The sequence below is a fragment of the Triticum aestivum genome, chromosome 1B (genome assembly GCF_018294505.1).
Source record: "Triticum aestivum cultivar Chinese Spring chromosome 1B, IWGSC CS RefSeq v2.1, whole genome shotgun sequence".
Classification (NCBI taxonomy): domain Eukaryota; kingdom Viridiplantae; phylum Streptophyta; class Magnoliopsida; order Poales; family Poaceae; genus Triticum; species Triticum aestivum.
In genome coordinates this window covers 78,159,653-78,170,415 of record NC_057795.1, presented here as the reverse complement: position 1 = coordinate 78,170,415, position 10,763 = coordinate 78,159,653, and positions in this window count along the sequence as shown.

Below are 10,763 nucleotides of genomic sequence, written 5' to 3'. Positions count from 1 at the left end.
CAGGACGGATGTATGCGTCTCCTGAATTGAAAGCATTAAATGCCTCTTCGGAAAATATGTTGTTGCGAAGTACGGCCCGTCGGTGCCGGTGATTCATGGTGCTCTCCACTTTGGAATTCGTGGTGGAAAGCATATCTACATCCTCTGTTGAAGGACAATGCGGCATCGGCCCTGTGTCCGCTTCCTCTCTCGAAGCCTGTTCTGGAATCCGGTTGGTGGAGGCGTGATCGGCAGGATCTCCGGATATAGTCTGGCTACTCCTCTTTCTGCTAGGACACGAAGGACGCTGTTACATTTCAAATACAATTATCACAGAGCAGGTTTTTACCATACCTCTGTAGAGGCGTTTCGGCCCTAACCGCCTTCCTCTTAATCCTGCCCGATCCGGATGACCTTTGCCGACGGGTCCCTAGGGGCTCGGCTCCGCGCTCCGACCGTCGTTTCTGCAAAAACACGACACTTCAGCTGTAAGGCATGGCATCAAAAAGGATTCCTCTTTGGAGGATAGGGTTTTTTGCTTGGCTTACACGCGATATGGGTAGCAGTCCAGGATAGTCGGCGGTAATAGCCACTGAGGCGCCATCGCAGCTCGCCTGATAAAATGTCCCGTTGACGAGCTCCACAGTAATATCCGGATCCTCTTCGAGTCCTCGATCATAGGCCCTTCCGGGGTTCTTTGGCTGCGGGGAGGGCCTGGAGATTCCTTCTACATCCCTCCTCAGTTCCTGCTCAAAAATATCAAGGTAAATGATCTTGACGAGGAACGCCAGAATGAGTAAAGCAGGGGAAAGAGTGGCGACTCACCCAGCTTGGGGGATTGTACATAGAAAACCCATCCCGCGGATTAATGTGAAGGAATTCTTCTTCTTCTCCTCCTTTATACAGATCAGACAATATCCTCGACAGAGCAGTGGCGGAGTCCGGACCCTTATGGCCACAACGGGTGGCATCATCTTACCCGTTGTAGTGCCACATGGGCTTCCCCCGAATTGAAGCGGTTGCACTCCCCGCATTATGCATATTGCCATCACCTCGACTATCGTCAGTCCGGATTTGGCCAGTAACTTTATCCCGCTCATCAGGAAGTGTATTTCCCTAGTATCCTCCTCTTGGGGGCCCCGAGGGCGCCAGCTTCGACGTGCCCTCGGCGAGGCGTTACCGAACTTGGGGAGACCTATCTGGACTGGATCCCGAAGGGGAACGTCATCGACGTAAAACCACTCTGAAGGCCAGTTCTCTGGTGCCTTCTTGGGAGTACCGAATAGGTATCCAGTCTCGGCAATGCGCCATACTTCGGCTCCGCCCACTTGACATAGGGATTCTCCCTGGTTGTGAGGGACAAGGCAGAACAACTTCTTCCATAACCCAAAGTGAGCCTCGCAGCCTAGAAATAGCTCACAAAGGGCAACGTATCCTGCTATATGCAGCACAGAGGCAAGGGTGAAGTTGTGCAGCTGGAGGCCGTAGAACTCCAGGAGCCCGCAAAGAAACGGGTGGATAGGAAACCCGACGCACCTTAGCAGATGCGCGATGAGGCATATTCGCTCCTTTGGGGATGGATTAGGAGATCCCTCCACTTGCTCCCCACCATTATAGGTGTCTATTTCGGCTCGGACGGGGACTATGAACGTCGGTGGGAGAAACCCTTGGGTCTGTAACTCTATCAAACGGCTGTGAGGGACTGAACACTCTTCCCAGTCCCCCGGCTTGGAGCGAGGGGAGCGAGAAGAAGAGCTACGGCGGCCGGCCATGTTGGAATGGTTTTTCTGGAACGCTCTGTTGGATGCTAGCTCGAGGGAAGAGAGTGAGGTTTGGATCTGAGAATCCCCGTCTCTTCAAATAGACGGTTAACCTGCAGGACCGGGGGTGGCAAATGCAAAAATGCCTCGGCCCCTCGCATTCGCTCGACACGTGGAGGTGGTCATTATTGAAGCACGGAAGCCGAGGAGTACAACATTGATGGGAAGCCGGACACTATTCATCGCAACTGGTATTTTGGAGTATTCGGAGGAGGAACCCGCCTTGCCATGTCGGATACAAAACTGCGCGCTGGACTCATCGTCATTGAAGCCTGGTTCAGGGGCTACTGAGGGAGTCCTAGATTAGGGGGTATCCGGACAGCCGGACTATATACTTTGTCCGGACTATTGGAGCGTGAAGATACAAGACTCAAGACTCCGTCCCGTGTCCGGATGGGACTCTCCTTTGCGTGGAAGACAAGATTGGCGATCCGGATATTATATTTCCTTCCTTGTAACTGACTCCATGTAAACACTAGCCCTCTCCGGTGTCTATATAAACCGGAGAGGTTGGTCCTTAGAGGGACGATTACAATCATAATCATCATAGGCTAGCTTCTAGGGTTTAGCCTCTACGATCTCGTGGTAGATCTACTCTTGTACTACTCATATCATGAATATCAATCAAGTAGGAAGTAGGGTTTTACCTCCATCGAGAGGGCCTGAACCTGGGTAAACATTGTGTCCCTTGCCTCCTGTTACCATCAGCCTAAGACGCACAGATCGGGACCCCTTACCCAAGATCCGCCGGTTTTGACACCAACAATGGGAGCCAAGGACCAGAGGGGAAACCCTTCTCCCATCTAGGGAGAAGGTCAAGGAAGAAGAAGAAGAAGAAGGGGGGATCTCTCCCCCTTGCTTTCGGTGGCGCCGGAATGCTGCCGGGGGCCATCATCATCACCGCGATCTACACCAACACCTCCACCATCTTCACCAACGTCTCCATCACCTTCCCCCATCTATATTCAGCGGTCCACTCTCCCGCATCCCACTGTACCCTCTACTTGAACATGGTGCTTTATGCTTCATATTATTATCCAATGATGTGTTGCAATCCAATGATGTCTGAGTAGATTTTCATTGTCCTATTGGTGATTCATGAATTGCTATGATTCGTTTGAGTTGCATGTTTTATTGTTGGTGCTGTCATATAGTGCCTCCGTGTCGCGCAAGCGTGAGGGATTCCCGCTGTAGGGTTTGCAATATGTTCATGATTTGCTTATGGTGGGTGGTGTGAGTGACAAAAGCACATACCCGAGTAAGTAGGTTGTTTGCGTATGGGATAAAGGGGACTTGATACTTTAATGCTATGGTTGGGTGTTACCTTAATGATCTTTAGTAGTTACGGATGCTTGCTAGAGTTCCAATCATAAGTGCATATGATCCAAGAAGAGAAAGTATGTTAGCTTATGCCTCTCCCTCAAATAGAATTGCAATATTGATTACCGGTCTAGTAACATAATAAATTGCTTAGGGACAATTTCACAACTCCTACCACCACTTTTTCACATTTGCTATATTTACTTTATTGCTTGTTTATCTAAACAGCCCCTACTTTTTATTTACGTTCTCTTTATTATCTTACAAACCTATCCAACAACACCTACAAAGTACTTCTAGTTTCTTACTTGTTCTAGGTAAAGCGAATGTCAAGCGTGCGTAGAGTCGTATCAGTGGCTGATAGGACTTGAGAGAGTATTTGTTCTACCTTTAGCTCCTCGTTTGGTTCAACACTCTTACTTGTCGGAAGAGGCTACAACTATCCTGTATACTTGCGGGTTATCAGGGCTGAAAGACGTCATGGGCCATACATGGGCCAGAAGTGAAAACGGGCTGGAATCATATTGGATGGCCGAGATGACACTACTGGGCCTAGTTCGGATAGGGCGTAATGGGCCTTGGGTTAGCAGGCTGTAAATGGGCTATATACGAATATGTCGTTAACAGGCTTTCCATGGGCCGGCCCACCACCTTTTGGCAAGTCAAATGGTCCGGCCTGTTCACAGGAATGGGGCTCTGTTGGGCCGTGCCACGTGTCGACGTATCATAGGCGCCTTCTGTCCAGTGAGTGGATGACATCTGTCCCAACGATGAGTAGACACGTGTTTCCTCCAGCCAATGCTGATTTTACACGTGGAAAATCCCCATTGGTCGGGGCTGTTAACGGGTTATCGGATCCAAAACTCGACCCGATAGCTTAACGACATTCCGTTATGGTGGATGCCACGTGTCAGTCACCCTTGACGAAAGCACTTCTGTGACGCGCGATTTATCGTCATGGAAGTGGACACTTCCGTGATGATAATTTTGGTAATGTCATGGAACACTTCTACGACAACACATGTATGACTATCTTGATTCTGTCATAAAATCGTCATGGATGTACATGCATGACAAAAACGCGACCTACTGTGACAAACACGTATCATCCCGGAGTGTATTTTTGTAGTGCAAACACACGCGGCAGCTTGGCTTGGGCTACAAGCAAAGTTGACTCATCTAGCTCTGGATAAGGTTTGCTCTCACGGTCTTCGCTCGAAGACATAGGATTTGGTTGAGCATCACTTCAGTCACTCTGACTTTGTTCACTTGGACCCCAATTAACAGTACGGTGGTTACTATGACTCAATAAAGAAGAAAGCAAACTATGAAACAGCTATGTCTTTGCACTCCATAGTCTTCAAGTGAATATCTTCACATGTCATAATCTTCGTTGTGAATGTCTTCATGAACCACCACTGTCTCTAATGTCTTCACACATTTATAGGGGTCATCTTTGGCAGGTAAACCGAATCAATGAGGGACTACCACCTGTGTTATCCTGCAATTCTCACAAACACATTAGTCCCTCAAGCACGTTTGTCGTCAATACTCCAAAACCAACTAGGGGTGGCACTAGATGCACTTACAGCGGTGCACCCTATGGTGCAAATGCCACGTACGCAGCCGAGAAAGCGTGCCCAGATTACGCCGTCCGGGAATAGTGCCGCACTTAGAAATGATAGAACTGTCAATAAATTTTGAGCATGTGTCCCGTCACATTCCAAATTACTACCACGCTATATTTAATTGCAAACCTGTTCACACTAATCAAAACCTAAATGGTTTCCCACTAAGGAGTGTATTAGTGCTCGATTATAAATAGTACTACTCCAAGATGACAACACATTCCTCCTCAACACCTCATCCACAAAAACAAACAAGTCATTCATCATTGTTCCCTTGCGTCTGCCATGGCCAATGTGAGTTCTGGGTCAAGAGATTGCCATCAGGGAGAGGTGAGCATGGAATCAGAAGCACGAAAGATGTCCCGCCTCGCTGCAAAAGGAGCCGACATGTCACGCTGCGTGGTCGTAGCAGCATAGGGGTCCCGCTGTGCCGCCGAAGCAGCACCGAGGTTGGTAACCGCATATGATATATCTAGCTTTGAAAGTGTTGGGAATTACTTGGTCGTTTTTGTTGACGGGAAAAGTGTGTTTCATGAATGGATGAATGATTGGGCATGATGGGCTACGGATAACTTTCTTTAGTGTTGATATTTTGAAAGACATGGTTGCTTGTTGATATGCTTGAGCATTGAAATCTTCATGTCAGAACTAGACTATTGCTTTGAACCATATAAAAGTCCAAATGACCATGCTACAGAGGAAAAGAATATGTGTTGAACATGTTAGGCAGCATTCCACATCAAAAATTCTGTTTTTATCATTTACCTACTTGAGGACGAGCAGGAATTAAGCTTGAAGATGCTGATATGTCTCCAACTTATCTATAATTTTTAACTATCCCATGCTGTTATATTATCATTCTTGGATGTTTTACAATCATTTTGTAGCAACTTTATATCAGTTTTGGGACTAACCTATTGACATAGTGCCCAGTGGCAGCTGCTGCTTTTTGCTTGTTTTTTACTACGCAGAATATCAGTACCAAACGGAGTCCAAACGCAGCGAAACATTTTGGAGATTTTTTATGGACAAGAAGACACCTAGTGGGCCAAAGAAGTACCAGAGGGGAGGCCTGAGGTGAGCACAAGACGTACACCTGGGTGCGCCAGAAGGCCAGGCACGCTCAAGTGGGTTGTACCCACCTCGGTGACCTCCCACACCGCCTCTTCGCCCTATAAATTCCCAAATATTTTAGAAACCTTAGGGGAGTCGATGAAACACAATTCGAGCCGCCGCATGTTCCAGAACCACGAGATCCAATCTGGACACCATCACGGAGGGGTTCATCATCCTCATTGGTGTCTCTCTGAAGATCCGTGAGTCGTTCATCATAGACCTACAGGTTCGTAGTTAGTAGCTAGATGGATTCTTCTCTCTTTTTGATTCGCAATACAATGGTATCTTGGAGATCTATTTGATGTAAGTCTTTTGCGGTGTGTTTGTTGGGATCCCATGAAGATCGAGTTTATGATCAGTTTCTATACATGAATATTATTTGAGTCTTCTTTTGATCTCTTATATGCATGATTACTTATAGCCTCGTATTTCTTCTCCGAATGTTTGGTTTAGTTAGGCCAACTAGATCAATTTTCCTTGCCATGGGAAGAGGTGCTTTGTGATGGGTTCGATCTAGCGGTGTTCTTTCCCAGTGAAAGAAGGGGCAGCAAGACACGCATGTATCGTTGCTATTAAGGATAACAAGATGGGGGCTATTCCTACATGAATAGATCTCGTCTACATCATGTCATCGTTCTTATTGCATTACTCCATTTCTCCATGAACTTAATACACTAGATGCATGCTGGATAGTGGTCGATGTGTGGAGTAATAGTAGTAGATGCAGGCAGGTCAGTCTACTAATCTTGGACGTGATGCTTATATAATGATCATGAATTGCCTTGGATATCATCATGATTATTTGATCTTCTATCAACTGCCTAATAGTAATTTTTTTAACCACCATGTGCTATTTTTGAGAGAAGCCACTAGTGAAATCTACGGCCCCCGGGACTATTTTTCCATCATATACTTTCAGACCTACATTGCTATTTGCCTTTTTATTTGTTTGCATCTTTTATTTTTAGATCTATATTATCAAAAACCAAAAATACCTCGCTGAATTTTATTTTCCATTATTCTATTTGCATCTATCAATCTATCTATTTACCAATCGCTTACCCGAGAGCGATTGACAACCCCTGTTACGTGTTGGGTTGCAAGTATTTGTTCTTTGTGTGCAGGTACCGTTTACATAGTGTTGCTTGGTTCTCCTACTGGATTGATACCTTGGTTCCATAACTACGGGAAATACCTACCATAGTTGTACTACATCATCCCTTCCTCTTTGGGGAAATACGAACGTAGTTCAATGGACATCAATGTCTTGACCATATCACATCACAACATACCCTGCAAAAATAAGTTAGACGTCCTCTACTTTGTTGTTGCAAGTTTTATGTGGCTGCTACGGGCAAGTAGCAACAACTGCTCCTACCTACGCAAAACCAAGATAGTGATTATCTAGTTTTTATTTGACCTTCTCCAAGGACCGCCATAGTCAAATCAGATTCAACTAAAGTGGGTGACACAAACACCCGCCAGTCACCTTATGCAAATCAAGTTGCATGTTAGTCGATGGAACCGGTCTCGTGTACGTGGACATGTAAGGTTGGTCTAGGCCGCTTCACCCCACAATACCGTAGAATCAAAATAAAACATTGGAGGTAAGCAATATGAACATCACCACCCACAAGTCCTTTGTGTTCTACTCGTGCATATCATCTATGCATAGACCTGGCTCATGATGCCACTGTTGGCAAAGTTGCACAGAAAACAAAAAAAATTCTATGCACACGCAAGATCTATCCATGGAGATGCATAGCTACGAGAGGGGGATAGCATCTGCGTACCCTTGTAGATCGCTAAGCATAAGCGTATATAAGGTTGTTGATGTAGTTGTACTCTTCGCGATCCGATCACGATCCAACCGATCTAGTGCCGAACGGACGGCACCTCCGAGTTTAGCACACGTGCGACTCGATGACACTCCTTCTTGATCCAGCGAGATGGGGAGGAGAAGTAGAAGGGATCACAACCAACATGACAACGTGGTGGTGATGGTGGTGGTGGAGCACCGACAATGGTTTGCTAAGCATCGCCGCGCGGAGCCGGTGGAACTACAGAGTAACGAGAGAGAGGGAGGTGCCAAGGGATTTGTCTATCCTCTTGGGTCGGCCCCTCCCCTCTATATATAGATGGAGGGGCGCGCGGAACAGCCCATCCAAACCCTAGGACACAACCAAGGGGGGAGGAGGTGGAATCCTAGTCCTCCACCTTCCCTTCCATACAAAAGTGGACTTTCCACCTTTCCCAACTGCATGGGCCTTTGAGGGACTTGGGTGCGCCTGGACCAATAAGGCCAGGGCGCCTCCCCTCCACCCATGTTGACCCTTGGGACGTGGTGGAACCCTTGGCGGACTTCCGGACTCCTCTGGAAGTTTCAAGAACCTTCTGGAAGCTCCTCGGTACAATACCGAAAATACTGAAACTTTTTCCGGAACCCTGAAATCAACTTTCCATATATAAATCATTACCTCCCGGCCATTCCGAGACTCCTCATGACATCCAAGATCTCATACGGGACTCTGAACAACATTCGGTTATCAATGACCAAATATCCCAATACTACTCTATCATCAACGAACATTAAGCGTGCGACCCTGCGGGTTCAGGAATCATGTAGTCATGACCAAGACACCTCTCCAGTCAATAACCAATAGTGGGACATGGATGCTCATATTGGTTCCTACATATTTCACGAAGATATTTTATTGGTTGAACCATGATGTCAAGGATTCGGTTAATCCCATATGCAGTTCCCTTTGTCCATTGGTATGTTACTTGCCAGAGGTTCGATCATCAGTATCTCATACCTTGTTCAATATCATTACCGGCAAGTCACTTTACTCGTTCTGTAATACAAGATCCCATGACTAACTCCTTAGTCACATTGCTTGCAAGCTTCATGTGATGTTGTATTACTGAGAGAGCCCAGAGATACCTCTCCATCAAACGGAGTGACAAATCCCAGTCTCGATCCATGCCAACCAAACAGACACCATCGAAGATACCTATAGAGAAGCTTTATGATTACCCAATTACGAAATGATGTTTGATAGCACACAAGGTATTCCTCCGGTATCCGGGAGTTGCATGATCTCATGGTCGAAAGAACAGATACTTGACATGAAGAAACCTATAGAAAATAACTTAAACAATCTGATGCTAAGTTTACTATTGTGTCTAGTCCATCAAATCATTCTCCTAATGATGTGATCCCATTATTAAATGAAAACTCATGTTTATGGTTAGGAAACCTTAACCATCTTTGATCAGCAAGCTAGTCTAGTAGAGGCATACTAGGGACACGGTGTACTTTATGTATTCACACATGTATTTAAGTTTCCAACCAATACAATTCTAGCATGAATAATAAACTTTTATCATGAACGGGGAATATGATAATAACGATTTTATTATTGACTCTAGGCCATATTTCCAACATCATCATGTAGCAGTTATAACTTAGAGCGACACAGTACTAGCTCCAATTCATCAATGTTAATGTAGGCATGTATTCCGTATATAGACATACGTGCTTATTGAAAAGAACTTGCATGCCATCTTTTGTCCTACCCTCCCGTGGCAGCGGGGTCCATAAGGAAACTAAGGGATATTAAGGCCTGATGTCTACTATGCAACCTTATTCTTGTAGACGTTGTTGGGCCTCCAAGTGCAAAGGTTTGTAGGACAGTAGCAAATTTCCCTCAAGTGGATGACCTAAGGTTTATCAATCCGTGGGAGGCGTAGGATGAAGATGGTCTCTCTCAAACAAACCTGCAACCAAATAACAAATAGTCTCTTGTGTCCCCAACACACCCAATACAATGGTAAATTGTATAGGTACACTAGTTCGGCAAAGAGATGGTGATACAAGTGCAATATGGATGGTAGATATAGGTTTTTGTATTCTGAAAGTATAAAAACAACAAAGTAACTAATGATATAAGTGAGCACAGACGGTATTGCAATGCTAGGAAACAAGGCCTAGGGCTCATACTTTCACTAGTGCAAGTTCTCTCAACAATAATAACATAACTAGATCATATAACTATCCCTCAACATGCAAAAAATAGTCACTCTGAAGTTACTAATAGCAGAGAACAAACGAAGAGATTATTGTAGGGTACGAAACCACCTCAAAGTTATCCTTTCTGAACGATCTATTCAAGAGTCCGTAGTAGAATAACACCTTAAGACGCAAATCAACAAAAACCCTAATGTCACCCAGATACTCCAATGTCATCTCAATTATCCTTGGGTATGATTATACGATATGCATCACACAATCTCAGATTCATCTATTCAAACCAACACAAAGTACTTCAAAGAGGGCCCCAAAGTTTCTATCGGAGAGTGAAGACGAAAACATGTGCCAACCCCTATGCATAAGTTCATTGAACCCGCAAGTTGATCACCAAAACATACATCAAGTAGATCACGTGAATATCCCGTTGTCACCACAGATAAGCACGACAAGACATACATCAAGTGTTCTCAAATCCTTAAAGACTCAATCTGATAAGCTAACTTCAAAGGGAAAACTCAATCCATTACAAGAGAGTAGAGGGGGAGAAACATCATAAGATCCAACTATAATAGCAAAGCTCGCGAAACATCAAGATCGTGCCAAATCAAGAACACGAGAGGGAGAGAGATATCAGACACATAGCTACTGGTACATACCCTCAGCCCCGAGGGTGAACTACTCCCTCCTTGTCATGGAGAGCACCAGGATGATGAAGATGGCCACCGGTGAGGGATCCCCCATCCGGAAGGGTGCCGGAACAGGGTACCGATTGCTTTTTGGTGGCTACTGAGGCTTGCGGTAGCGGAACTCCCGATCTAGGTTATTTTCTGGAGGTTTCAGTATTTATAGGAATTTTTGGCGTAGGTC